This window comes from Pteropus alecto, unplaced genomic scaffold (assembly GCF_000325575.1).
Source record: "Pteropus alecto unplaced genomic scaffold, ASM32557v1 scaffold143, whole genome shotgun sequence".
Taxonomy (NCBI): Eukaryota; Metazoa; Chordata; class Mammalia; order Chiroptera; family Pteropodidae; genus Pteropus; species Pteropus alecto.
Genome location: NW_006434828.1, coordinates 675,572 through 690,870, shown reverse-complemented (window position 1 = coordinate 690,870; position 15,299 = coordinate 675,572).

The window sequence follows — 15,299 nt, the reverse complement described above, 5'->3', positions numbered from 1 at the left end:
TCTGAAGTCGGCCTGCCTGGGGTTCAATGCCAGCTCAACCACTTGATGGCTGGGTGTTTTCTCAACTTAAAGAGGGTGCAGTACTTGCAAGGATTAAATGAGATAATGCATGCAGATTGCTGAGTGAAGTGTGGGGCACACAGCACAGATGTCATTTTAAATATAAGCTATTGTCGCTATTATTTATACACACTTGTAAGTTACTCTTTGTTTTGCATAAAACTCAAGAGAATGGTCCTCATTTTATATCATTCATTCATGCTATATATAGAAATGTCTTTTTTCCAGCCACTGCAGTTATCAAGGGGCTGAGCACATCGCCCTGAGGGAAAAGGGTTGATGAGACAGTCCGTCCATGAACGTGAACTTTCAGACTTCATGAAAGGATTTCGCTTGCCCGTCTCATCGTCAGCGTGGGCCATTCTCTAACGGCGTCTACTCAGTGCATAGGAAAAATGACATTATAGGAAATGTTCTGTGCGTCAGAAAGTAGAATGCACGAAGTTAGTGGAGTGGGGTGTGTTTGGACTGTCAACATGACATCTCTGTTAGAAAAATCAGCAATAGTTTCAATTTAATCTACACCAACCACCACCACCAGAGATTCATCCTAGAGGCTTCTCAAAATAGATACGACACTCCTAGAAATAGCAGTTCAAACAGGAATAACTCTCCCTGGACACATAGTATCCCGACCTCTACCAAAGCTGCTAACATGTTACAGCATTCGGCCACCAATAAGGTACATTTCACATCAGGAGGTAAGTAGAAATCACACATGGGCCCCTCGTAACAGTATCTCTATGGACAAAGGCGTTCTCAACACTTAGGTGAAGTGAAATCAGTAATGGCCGAAATGCCCGTGTCAGGGGGAAAATAGAATAAAAAGATACAAAGCACAGCTGAGGGAACAAAGAGAAAGAGCAGAAGGCGCAAGGTATGTTTCTGATGGAGTCTGTAACGGTGGAGATTGGATGATCAATATGGCCGAGTGGTATCTCAAATCCGTTATCTCTGACTCAGAAGGTGGGGGTGGGGGAAGGCGGAGGTAATTGTGAAACCTCCAGGTTGGATAAATATGCTCTGTTGAGTTTAAGTTGAGGGAGAAGGTGCTTCTTGCATGATTCACAAGCCTGAAGGATGGCATGGCTGCTGCACTCAGGAAATAGTCACTGGACATTCACTGTGTGTCGGGTGCTGGGCGCCGCCCTGAGGCTATCAGGCTGGGCGAGGCAGAAGCAGCTCGGCTCTTGATGTCTTGGGACTCCAGTGGTGACACGAGGCGGGAAGAGAGGACCAGCCTGCAGGTGGCAAGTGCTCTAAAGGAAACGAGACACCTGTCTCAGGCAGGACCTCTAGAGAGGGACCCCAGAAGGCGACATCAGACCCGAGTGAAAGGAGTCAGGGCGGGAGGTGCAGGCAGCTGAGCGGCAGGTGCGAAGACCTGGAGGCTATAAAAAGCTTCGCGCCCTGTGGAACTGCAGTGACACCTGTACCTGCCGGAGAGAAAAAGAGGTGGAGAGTGGTGAGAGGTGAGGATGGAGAGATCCGCATGTGCTGGGCCCCCAAAGGTCAGGGCTGTGCGGGGATATGGAGGCTCCCGGGAGTTCGGGGGCTGCTCCGTCTTTGGCCACTGCCCCAGCAGCTCAGGGACAGCTGCTCTGCCAAGAATTCAGTAAGGCGCTGGCTACCAGGGAGAGAGAGAGAGAGAGAGAGAGAGAGTCTCTGTTTCAGTCAGAAAATGCTGAATGACCCGTTTGTCACTCTGGGAAGCCTCTATCCTTCCAACCCTAAAACGCTGTGACACTGAGCCAACTGTCCTGCTGGTTGTCCTTCATTCGTACACACAGGGGCATAACTAGGTTATCACGGGATCGCAGGATTCTCCAGTGAGGAATCCAGAAGGGACGCAGACGAAATAGCGAGCTGAAAGGAGTTCTGTGGCTTTCAGGAAACTTCTAGAAATACTTCTAAATGAATATTCATGTCCTTGCTCATTTATCCAGTTATTCATTTAACAAATATATCTAGAATGCTTATTGTATGCCAGGCAGGGTGCTGGGAACTGGGGACGGGATGGTAAGTACATTCTAGATGCTTCTATCTAAGAATTACTCTGCCATGGGAACAAACAGTTGCTTTATAGAGTGATAAGTACTCAGATAGGTGTCAGGATGGAAACCTAACCCAGGCCGGTCGCGGGTGGGGTGGGTGTCCTCGGGGCTGGGTGGCCAGGGAGTGTGATTTGTCATAGGCTTGGGGTGGGGGGTGGGGCGTCCTGGGCAGAATCTGCGGGTGCAAAGCATGGAGGCTGGTGTGGGCTCTTGCGGGGGCGAGCGGCTCGCTGAGTGAGGTGCTGGGTGGGATGTGTCTGTGGGCTGAGAACGACGAGACTGGATGTACAGGCTCCGAGCCTGGCAGTGCTCGCATGCTGGCAGGCAAGCCGTTTCCCACCTCGAGGCACTGGCCCCAGGCATCAGAGCATCGTAATACAGAAAATAAAAGACATGGTTAATACAGGAACCAAGGCTCAGAGAATCTGAAAGACAGAACTTGACTCTAGGTCTGCCCCACCCCAAAATCTGAGCTTCCGGCCATCGCTGGTGCACGGGGACCCATTTCTCCAGCCCACTCGGCATCAAGGAGAGGTCGTGCTTGTGGGGACAGCCCATGATTCGTTCCTCCCCAGCTGCCAACAGACCTCGGTACTTGCATGAAAGTGGACAGCTCAGTCTTGGAGAGGAATCCTAAAGCAGGTAGGCAGACCTGCTCTGGTCAGCAGAGCGCCAGGCATCGCTGAAACCGCTGAAATCCTAAAGCAGGTAGGCAGACCTGCTCTGGTCAGCAGAGCACCAGGCATCGCTGAAACCGTGACATGGGAGGAGGGGACAGTGTTGGGAGGTGGCCTGCTATGGGCTTATTTGTGGGGTGATCCCTTTGAGCTGATTGTTCAGCGTATCAGCCCAAGGGCTCCAGTCACGCCCCTAGACAAGGCCACATTAGGGTTCAGGTAGGGCAGAGGACAGGTGGCAGCTGGTCTACGAGGGAACCCTGCTTCTGGCTCCGGATAACTGGGCTCGTCCAGAGAGGGCCACCACGGGCCAGCAACTGGACAGACTCTGTCCAGATGCGGCTGGAAAGAGAGTCAAGGGGCTTCTTTGTTTTCTCCTCTGAGCATCGGATGCTAAGCTCTCACGGGCAGGGCACGGGCATCGTCAGCTTGTGGAGTCTCATGCGAAAAGTCTTCTAGACAGCAACAAAGCGCTTGCTCCTTGAGCACGGATCCAGAACTGTGTGTGCCGTGTTCACAGTGCACCACAATGTACTGCACACTGAGACACCTCAGTGTCCGACACCACTTTCCAGTTCCCCCCGATAGTGACCGTGGTGCAACACGCTGGTGTCTGGGCTGCTTCCCCGTCTTCTGCAAAACATGATCTGTTTCACCGGCACGAGGACCCCACGACTAGATCTTCGTCACCCGCGCCTCTCAGAGGAAGACGCACAGGCCCAGGAACCGGCTCCGTTTACGCTCTCGCTCAAAATGCAGTCTGAATTCCGAGTCTTAGCAGCTGGCTCCACAGGGAGCTCCTCTCGACGTGTATTCTGCTCTGCATCTTGCAGGAGGCCCACCAGCCTGCGCTTGGGGACTCTAACCCTGCGCCTTTGGGTCTAGCTTCTGAGCAGCTGAGAAGGAGTTGGTCAAAAGCACCGATTGTCTCAGTCACCTGGATCCCGTACATCCTTCCCAGGGTAGCATCTGCCCCCAGAAACAGTGAGTCAGTTTTAACTAACGATGCTTGAGTGCCTCTCGTGTCCCAGATGTTATGCCACGGGCTTTGCCTCATACTATTTTTATTTCTACAAAAAAACATTCTCGATGATTTAGTAAGTTTCCTTCAGCCCACACGTGGCTTGAAGGTGGCACATCAGAGACTTGACCTCAGGTCTCTTTAGCATCAGCTGCTCGTCACCAGCAACTCTTGAACCTGCACTGCTCCCTCACGAGTAAGCTTGTGCGGTCCCGGGTGTGTCCCTACTGCCCGTGTGGCCCCGAACGGGTCACCTTTCTTCTCTAAGTTTGGGTCAAATAAGCAGGTGCACATCTCTGAGTCCCCTTAGGCCCCAAGATTCCAGACTCATTTATTCATTTCACAAATATGTAAGAGCTGGTATGGATTGCCTGGAGTCCCCTCCCCCTGTCCCCAATTCCTGTGTCGAAGCCCTAACCTCCAATGTGTTTGCACGTGGAGAGGGGGCCTTTCAGGAGGCGATTAAGGTTAAACTAGATCATAAGGGTGGGGCCATGATCCGATGAGATTAGTGTCCTTATAAGAAGAAGCGGCACCTAACAGCGCTCTCTCCATGGTAACGGAGGAAACGCCGTGTGGAGACACAGTTAGAGGGTGCTGTCTGCAAGCCGGACAGGTAGTTCTCACCAGAAACCGAGTTTTCCGGCACCTCGATGTTGGGCTTCCAACCTTGGAACCGTGAAGAAGTAAAAAACGTCTGTTGGGTAAAGTGCCCAGTCTGTGCTGTTTTGCTACGACGGAAGAGCTCGCTAGGGGTCAGGCTGTGTTGCAGCCGCCAAGAGCAGAGCGGTGGGCATGCTCCCACAGACTGCCACGCCCGGTGAAGGAAATGGGCCATAAATAACCGCGCAAACACGTCCAGATTAGTCATTTTCCTTTCTCCTTGCTGCGAACGCGACAACCATCAAGCGTTCAAAGGGAAAAAAGAGCCCCTGGGGGTGGGGGCTGTTGCCATAAACTGACACCCTGGGCTGCAGGTAAGCTCCTAGGGAGAGGTGGGACACACCTGGAAAGCTATGATGGAAAGAAAGAAGGCTTATTTTTCATGGCCACGTGACTTCAAAAGGGATACATGATACGGAGCCACAAAGCCATTAAAGGGAAAATAGATAAAGTTTAAGAGCCTCGTAATGTGAATTAAGCACGGAAGGAGTTGTTTATCCCGCAAAACTGTACCGATGAGCAGGCCTGCAGTTGAGCACGAACTTGAACTCTGAGCTCCCTGGCAACCGTAGAGAAAGGAAAACAGAGTATATTGTGAATAAATGTGTTAGCTACTCTAACTGGAATTTTACCACTTTGTCCAGAGAGACCGACCTTTGTACATCTGACGTGTAGAGCCCACAACGGATGTGTTTTTCTGTCTCTCTCAATGTGCGCACAAACTCTTTGCTCCCAGGGTTGTGAACTTTCTTGAGATACCTTTCCATGTCGTTTATTTTCAACTGTTATGATTTGCGATAGATAATTTGGGTCTAGCCCCTTCAATCTGGAAACACATAAATCGTGAATAATTATCCCTACTTTTTTCTTTAATAAAATGAGAACTAAACTGTCTCTCCATTTTGCTTTTCTGGAACTCCTATTATTTGCAAGTTTGACCTCCTGGATTGACGTCCGATTTTCCTTATTTTTTTCCCCCTTATCAATTTTCTCTTTCTTTGTCCTTTCTACTGAATTTTTATCTTTCCGCCATTATATTTCTAATATTCATTTTTTAATGCAAACGAGAGCATTCCATACATAGCATTCTGCAGCTTGTTTTTTGCATCAACAGAATATCCTAATGATGGTTCTACAATTTACAGAGCTGTGCCTTCTTCTTCGTAATGGACGTAGCTTTTCCTGTGTGTGCGTGCCAGAATTCACTTGACAGATTGGGGTCGTATTTTGAATGATGACAGGAATAATTGAATCGAAGAAGTTCTGGGTGTTACAAGCAGAGGGACAAGCAGGCGGAAAGGCACGGGGACGTAAGATAGGAAGAGATTTTGCGAAGGCCGCCTGTGGTGCCTCAGGAGTGGAATGGAAGAGCACGTGTGAGTGCACGTGTGTGCGTGCTCGTGCATGAGTGCACACACGTGTGTGTGTGTGTGTCTGGGAGGAATGCATCTGATGGACAGGTCGTTTACCCAAGTGATTTGTACTGAAAACTCTAGATTCAAAGCGGAGTGGAACGTAATGAAGTAGAAAGTCCCCTCTGTCAGGAATATGGAGGGCGGGCCAGAGGGACGAGATGTAGCTCAGGGACGGTGGTCAACTGGGAGTCGCAGAAGCTGGGACAGGAAGTGCCGTGAGCCGTAACAGTGGTGACAAAGCAGAGAACACAGGCGGAGGGAGCAGACACGGAGGAACTGTAGAGTTTGGCGTGAGGAGTGACCTAGAAGGACATCTCAGATGCGGCCTGGTCGACTTAGTGGGCCCCGTCTGTGGTTTTTGTTATAACAACCTGAGCTGACCAAGAGCTAAGAGAGAAAGAAAGACTGTACAGGCGACAGCTCTAAAGATGGTGGATGATGGCATTCCAGAAAGAGAGTCCAGAACGGAGCTGGAGCAAATCCGATAATTAAAGAAAGAGTGAAATAAAATATAAATCACACTTAAAACAGAACTCAAAACAGGAAATGATTACTGGAAACATGCAGGTGGTGGGCAGTTAAACACACTGAGGTAACGCTGTATAATTTTTAAGGTACTATTTCAAAAAGTATTTTTTGTTGTTGAAGGAAGTAATTTGCAGGGTGAAATCAAAATGATAGTGTTTAAAGGTCCAATGAATTTCATGAGGGCTGTGTGGGTGGGGGCAGGGAGACGAGGAGGCATAAGTTAATCTCCACATGGCAAACCCACTCCCTTCGTCAAAGGACATTCCCGTGCCTGGTTTCTTACTGACTATGATGGCTCGTTTTCCTTAAGTTTAAAAAAATGCATTTTTCAGTGCATTTAAAACATCTTTGATGTAACCATTCACAGACTTGAAATACCTCACAGATAACTAGAAAAATCTATACAGCAAAAGCAAATCGGAGAGACATCCAAACGGAATAGAAAGCAAACAGAAGGGCAGGCGGCAAGATGACAGAGCGAGACCCAACATAAATGATCGCGACCAGTAGAAATGGGCTAATTCGCTAAGGAAAAGGAAAAAATGGAATAAAAAAAATGGAATCCAACGACATGCTCCTTGCGAAAGTCAGGCCTCAGACATGACGGCTGAGAACAGATAATTAAAGGCAAATATTTATCAGAAGCAAGAACTAAAAAGGAAGCCAGGGAGGATGTGTTAGTGTCAGCAAAAGAATTCAAGGTAGAGACATCTCCAGGGGGCCCTTTGATAAGAGAGACATCAACACCCTCCCTCGGGGCGCGGTCCCTGCTCCCACTCTTGTTATCACCGGTACACCAACTAAGGACCCCCCGATCCACATTCTTGCTGGATTCACCCCACAGTCTCCACACCCTGCCCCTCACCCCCTCCTAGTACTGGCCGTTCATGCCTCATTCAAGTACCCGCCAGTGACCCACTGTTCCGGTTTGCCCAGGACTGGGCATTTCCCAGGGGCTTTTGGTATGAAACTGGGACAGTCGCAGGCAAACCGGGGTGGCTGGCCAGCCCGAGGCCCTCTGTCACAGAGCAGGGACAGGCCCTGTCGCTCTCCTCCAGGGTGCTCGCCACAGACCGCAATGCCAGGCTTATTTCCGATTCCTTCATCGGCGAGGACAGGAAGGCAAAGCCTGTGCTCGGGTTCGCCTGCCTCTGTGTCCCACGGTGTCCTACACTCAGTCCGTTTGGGTTGGATGAAAGAAGACATGAATGATGGCGTCATATTCAGAACTTTTATGTGCTACATAACAGCATGCGAATATGCATGGCGACTGCCAAATAATTTGCTCATTTAAATACATTTAAAAAAAAAAAACAGCGTAAAATGATGAAACGTAACGCTGTGTGTGTGTGTTTTCCCTTTGGCCATCTTCCTTTACAGAGATCATTCGGGAACACCTCTGTCTCCCCGAAACCCTTCTCCCTTCATTCAGTTACCTGTACCCCTCATTTTTCCTTCCTACAGGTTTAACTTCTGCATGCATTTTTAGTGTCCGAAAATTTTGGAAATTCTTCAACTTCGTTGAGTAAGTTCGGATTCCCAAAATAAAGAATTAAAATAGAGTCGTCATTTGTTACTAACCGAAGATGTTTCTCCTCAGTGTAAGACTCGCTCCTCTTGGTACCATTTACAGAAACGCTTCCGTTTCCCTAAATATTTATTAGTGAAATCGTTTCATCGGCAGGCGCGCCTTCTAAACATGCACTTCTTAGGCGTCCTCTCGCCCAAGCTCTGTTTACGAAATTGCCTGGAGGAAGTGAGAGCAGCTATCAGTTCGCGGGGCAGAGCGGCAGCCACGGCAACGGTGAAGGTTTGTGGGGCCTTTGGCTGCGCCCCTAGTTTATCAATAGGCTCGGTTCCGTCACGTTTTGTGCAATGGTTCTGTGTTTAGAAGGATGCATGCAAAGTGTCTGCAGGAGGGGGGTCTTCTCTCAGTCCCAGAGAGAAGAGTGGAGCGGGAGAGTCACGAGTGGACAGTCCCGGTTTCGGGCGACGGCAGCGCAAGTGGAGGGACAGACCCCGCCACCTCCTGCACGGCGCCTGGACACGCACGGCCCGTTCTCGCCGGCAGAGAGCGGCTCTGCCTCTCGAGGACCCCTTCCTTCCTGTCGCCCGCCCTTCCCAGGTCTGCCTCCTGCCATGTCACATCTCACAGGGCCATCTTGAACTTAAAGATTCAGTCTGTTTTCTGACCGTGTGCTGCAGACTTGTTCCAATTTCGGGCTTGGAAAATATGGTCCCCCATAGCTGGTGCTTTTCATCACTTTGCCCAGTAAGAGAGAGCGTTTTCTTACACCCGGCTCTCCAGGAGACTTTGGGCTTAAGTTTGGTGCATGTCTTTGCTTGCAAAATAAATGCCACTCCTTTTCCCCCTTTGGAGTGTGTCACTTAAATGACAGGAGGGGGTGTTTTCTATTTCCTATGTCGACTCTTTCCATCTGGGGTGCTGCAACACCCAAGGGCATCCTACGGACCTGTGCTCCCAGGACGTCGTTGCTGGCAAGATAGAAAGGACCCAAGTTGGCAAATGGTTTACTTTAAAATAAATGAGAGCTGTTATCTTCAGGATGGCGTCCGTCTGGCTTTGCTGCAGGAGGAGACAGATCAGAGTGACAACCAGAATCAGGGGCTTGCTGCCATGCCCCGGCAAAGCCCTGGATGGTGTCGCGCCTGCCGCATCACCGGGTCAAGGGTAACTCAGGGGGTCGAGCGTGAGAACGTCTGCATTACGTCACTCATTTTCCAAACTGCTTCCAGCCCTTTCTCTCTCTCCAAGGTGAAAGAGGCAGTTCTGGGAAAAGCACTTGATGTCTGCTTGGAAATGAAAACCTTCCGGCAGAGCTAAGGAAAGAGTTTATTACAAAATTCATACTGGCGTAACGGTTTCGATGGACTTTATAAAACTAAATTATTTGTGCTAATGGAGGAGGTAATGAGAAGATAACGCAAAACGGGCATCGAACCTAATGGGCTTAATTTTAGCTTTCGAGTCTGCCTCTGGGCCTCCCACTGTCCCGCCCAACATTTTCCTTAGGCCATGGTGATGCTGCGCATCACGGGAAATGCTTTCCAAAAGGGCGTTTTGGAAGAAAACCTGCCACTTAATATTTACAATAGAAATCCACAAATTGGGGAGTCTACCTTCCTTTAGTTGGGCCTTGGTTAAAAGCAAACACAGAAACAACCAGAAACGGACGCTGTGTCCCAGGAAACGGAAACGTAATAATTTTTTACCAAGGGCTCTAATAATGACAGCTGTCACCAGGATTGAGTGACGGGCCCCTTTACGAATCGGTCCTTGTGACTCATCCTGCTTTGAAGTCTGTTTTCTCAATGTCTGTGGGAGTTTGTCTACAGTTCGATAGTCTACAAATAGAAATTTTGTCTTTAAAATTCACCTAGCAATTATTCTTGAACTGCCATATGGTATCCTCCCAATTGTTATCTTTAGCTGTTATTTAGAATTATTCAAATTTTTGGCAGGCTTATTTATCATCTTTTTAAATATCGGGACTATGTCTTTTATTAGCTGGAACCCTCCGCTGTGCTGAGAACAGTGTCTACACAGAGTGTAGTTACAGTACGTGTTGATTTGACTTGCTTGTCTCCTCACATGAGGAGGTCCTGGGGGTTAGGACTTCAACACATGACTTTAGAGGGGACACAGTTCAGCCTGCAGCAAATCCAGAGTCTGGCACACTGCCCGAAAGCACTCAGTCAACATCAGATACCGCCACCACCCTATCTAGTGATGGGGCCCGCCCCCTGGGCCTGGGCTTCAGAAAACATCACCCCATGACTCGAGAACAGACCACAGGACTGCGCCAGGTTAGCAGAGATGTGGTTTTTCTTTCTCTCTCTCTCTCTTTTTTTTTTTTTTTTTGGCTCCAGACACTCTGATGGCATGGCTGAGGAACCTGGGTACATCAGGGCCTCACAGACCGGAGGGACGTTGCGTGCCACTGAGCTGGCCTCTCTCACTCAGTTCCAGACCCTGGGCTCCTCCTTGGCTCCCTCTCAGCCACCGCCTCCTCTTCCTTCGCTGGTTTGTCTCTGAACAACAACTGAACAACAGTGAGCCGTGCGGGGGAGGGGGAGGGGAGGTTCACTCCAAAACGCATCTTTGCAATGACAGGCTCTTTGCTCAGCTGTGGGTCTAGATTTGCCGTGGATGGGCCAGGCAGAGGGGACAGCTTCTAGTCATGTTCGCTGATGAAACAGCCGGTTTCTTCGGGGTGGGCCCTTCTGCGGCCCTCCCCTTCCCGGGCTTTGTAGCCATTTCTGTAGAGAATGGCAGGTAATGCTGAGCACACCTTTTATGCCAGAATGGCTCCCAAGCCCGGCATAGACCTCAAACCCATCCTCAGGGCGCCCAACCCAGTCCAGGGGCTTCGCCCCAGAATTGACGAGGCCCCCGACAGATGCCAGTGATTGACATTTCCTATGTTTTCCTGTCTTCTTTTTAATTCGCAATGACAAAAGTCATACAGACGAATGCATTTTCTAAATAATAGAAATAGAAAGCGAATCGGCAACAAATTACAAGATGCTCATGATTCCTCACAGTTCGTGTCCTGCAAGAGGCCGAATATAAAGCTATGTCTATTGGAGTTTTGCTGTTCTAATAGCAGACTTTGCAATTCAGGATCATGTCGAGAAGCAAGTTTTAAATATTGCTGAGAAGGAAAAGTTACATATGGGTCTCCTGGTACTTCCAGAATCTGCCCCTAGGATGGACTTGGAGCTGGAGGCTGCGTACACCCACCTGGTTTCCCGTGATGTCTCTGAGGGAGCTCTGGAGAGTGCCAACGCTGCATTCCCATTTTCTGAATATTTAATACCCCACAAATGGGTTGGATGTGCACTCTGAATGCGTGGCTATTTGCGTTTCGCTGTAAAATGCCTTGTCAAAATGACGTGCTGTTCACTCAGCTGCGTCTCCGGGATTTGATATCGAATGTTATAGACCAATTAAAAGAAATCTCAGAAAAGGCAGGGATGATTGAGGGGGCTACACTGCCACATAAACTGGAAGCTTCTGAATGACGGTAAAATAAATAGGATCGTATTATCCTGGAATCCCGAAAATGCAATATTCTTAAAGAATGTTACATTTCTATTTATCGTCTGTCTGCCTGTCTATCTATCTATCTATCTATCTATCTATCTATCTATCTATCTATCTATCTATCTGTCTATCTATCTGTCTATCTATCACCTATCATCTTCCATGTGTGTAGGGAGATGTAAATTTTATTAGCATAAGGACTAGAACTAGAATTATTCTTTGAAAGGGAGCTATTTAAGAAAACACTGTGATAAGCTACCTGATAACAATGAAAAATCCTGAGGGTATTGGATGGTGAGATGCAAAGAGACAAAAAGATAGAGAATCTGCTTCATTTTAAAGAAATATATGAAAAAACGGGCGAGATTAATAAGAGCAGATGGAGGATGCAGTGTAACGTTGCAAGCATCTGAGTCGTGGGGATAGACGAAGGACCTGGAGTAGCTGCTCGGGGCTCAGACTTTCCCTGGGGATCCTCAAACCTGTTCGTCACCTGGAGGTGTAACTCAGGACACTCCAAACTTGAGATTCTTTACAACTGGGTGGATTGAGCTCTGTGATCAGAAGCCAGCTTTCTGTGTAGACCATGGCTTATGAAAGGGACTTATATAACTCCAGTGATATCTCTCAAAGGCATCACTCACTCAGCTAAACCTCGTTCAAGAGTTAGGGCACCTGGGGACCAACGCCAGGAGACCTACTGAGAACCTACCGCGCAGGCCGCCTGCCTGCTGTCCCATTTCCGCGTTCCAAAATAGAATCCTTGGACAAAGAAAAACGGTGTTTTCAAAGACTGCAGAGTTTTACTTGGGAGCACGGATCCTCACCTTGAATCTGACCTTTGTCTGCCCATAACCTGACACTCAGCTACAGAGAAATCAGAATCCCTATGTGGTTTCCTGGGGGACCCCCGGTAATGACTGTGGGAGGATGGGTTGGCAGCTGACATGGCAGATGGTGGCTGAAACAACAGCAATGACAATTCTCTGAATGATCATTACCGTGATCACGAACTTGTCTCGAGGGGGCTGTTACCTGGACGACTTCCTGTGTGTAGTTCTTTAAAAGTTATAAAGCGCTTATCATTTGTCATGCTGAGTCATCTGCCGGACGATAATGAACACGTGCCAGAAAGCTCACGTTTGTTCTTCAACCCATTTTTGCAACAACAAAGGGTCTTGTAGGTAGGATACCTAAACTAGAGACCAAAAACAACATCAAAAGAAGTTGACAAATGTTGCTGAAAAGGAACAGCTCAGAAGTCCAGGCCAGGCTTCTCCTGGATGTGGCTGTAGATTCATTTCACATGGAACTTGGAAGAGGGCTTCTGAGTCAGAGGGACCTGCCATTAATCCAAGTGCAAATACGCATGCCACCAGACACCAGAAAAGGGGACCCATCTGCTCACTCCTCTAACAACTCCTTCCCATGGAAGATTTAGGGACTGTTAACAGGAAATGGGTCTTAAAATATGCACGGGTCCTAGGACCAGGATTTTATTGGCTCTAAGGACAATTTAAACTTATGACAGTGAACTTTCCCATGTAAGATGTGATTTTTCCGAGGTTAGTGAATATGTTGAAAATATGACTGTCCTTAAAGAGTTGTTTTAAATTATATTTCATGTTGATTCATGAAGCAAAGTGAGAGCAATAAAAAAGTACAGGCTTCTCATTTGAACCATGAATATGGAAGTGACCGGCCATTTTTCTCATGATAGTAAGTAAATAAAGCCAAAGGAGAATTGTGTATGAGACCATGGCTGTGACTGTGTTTGGGACTTGTTTATGTACCTCCCACATCCGTGTGCTGGCCTCGAAATCTGATCACAGTGGCGACCCCAGAAGTGACAAGGATCCAAGCCACTGTCACCTTAGGGACACACCGAAGTGGCTGCTCCAGTCCTTCGTATCACTCAAGGGCAGGACCGGACAGTGCCCTGCCTCACACCCACGCCGCGTGTCTCTTGTCTCTTGCCTCTGAGCATCCCCGATGTCACTGATGATTGTCACATAGGACCCCTTTCCCCCGGCTGCGTTCATAGAAAGAGTTGACAGGATAGATGCAGCCAGACAATCAATATGCATAGATGAAGAAATCATTTTAATTACATAAAGGTTGCTATAATTAAAAAATATCCCAGAGGCTGTGTCATCGTGTGCCACCGTGCTGGTGTTCAGGAGAGACTGTACTTCAACAATTGGTCTCAATTCACATCACACCCAACGCCTCTGTGTTCTAAGGGTGAAGGGTAATAAGCCTAAGAGATCAGACACATAGTAGGTGTTTGTTAAACATCTTTTTAATAAATGCTAAGGAAACAGGCATGCTCTGTTTTCACGACTATTTCTGAGAACTAGCATGATTGATCTGTAAGATCTTGAACTACTGACTTCTTACGGCCAGTTCTGCAGAAGAGAAGCCCTTGGTTTTGTCACTAGACCCTGAGCTGGGCAGTTGCCGGCGGAGCCTACAGAGACGCTCGGTCCAGGGGGAACCACCGTGTTGAAGGGAATGCAAACCTGTGCAGACGTGGCTCAGGGAGCCTACACGAGCTCAAGGGGGGAGGCTTTGGTGTGGGATGGAACACGGTGAGACATCAAGCAGGTTGGGACGGACAGGGGTGCTCAGGGAGGTGTTAGGTGTCGGTCCCTTCGGATGGATGCACCCAGCCCCAGCAGGGCAGGACTAAGGATGGAAGTGGTACAGACACCAGGTGCATCGTAGGAATGAAAACAGGGGCCAAAGCCAAGGTCCAGGCAGAAGCCCTTGGATCCGTGGTGGGCGCTGGGTTTTGGGGTCACTGGTGACAGTCAGAGTTGGGCAAGTCACAAAGGGGGACCTCGATAAGCCTCTCGGGGATGGTCTGTCCAAGAAGGAAAAGGGAAGAAGGACCATCTCTGGCACCCCAGCTAAAGGACAAAGAGGGTCTTCGAGACCGGGCTGCAGAAGAGATGGGAACCGACATAGAGAACACAGCTAGTCTGAAGTGATTCCGCCAAGGCCAGAAGGTCATTCGATTTGACACAACATGACTGTAAAACAAAAAAAACAAAAAAAAACAAAAAAAAAAAAACAGGGAGAAGGGGGTCAATAATCAGGATTTGTCTCCACACTTAATTGTTTTTAAAATCCGATTTCTGGTGGATAAGCGAACAGCATTTACCAAGAGGAGACGATCACGAAGAAACTCTCATTTAAAAACTCGTCACTGTCAACTTTAGCAAGAGCAGAACATTTCCGATGTGATCCAGAATCCTGCTGTAGAGACTACCTTTGAAGGCGGCGGTTCATAACACTCTTGCTTACAGGTTGTCTGTTATTTCCAGAATCAAGTGCTGTTTCCGGGGAGAGTTTCTCTATGAGGTGAGAACAGCACCCCGTGGATGGGAGACCTAAGACAGTAGCTGAGTGTATTAATGAATTACATCAATTTTTTTTCCCTTTTTAACTAAATAGTTTTATTTTTAACTAAAATCTAGGGTTGTAATTACCTCAGTTGAGTTAAAACTTGGATAAAATTAGTACCACTCTCTTCAGCATAGTATTCCAGTGAGAATGTGGCTTGGAAAAGGATGGCTTAGAAAAAAGTGTGTCACAATTTTATCTGGGCCTCTACTATTTATTATGTAAATCTATGATACGGTGGCAAATGAGGGTGGTTTCTAAAACTTGGCTTTTGTAATATTTCCTTTTAATGATGACTTATAAAGTCCTTTGTTAAACAGGAAGGCGCTGAGCACGGTTAAGGGAAGATGAAAATTAGTTACATTTAGGTTCACTGGCTATTTGTCCTGGAATCTAGTTAAATGT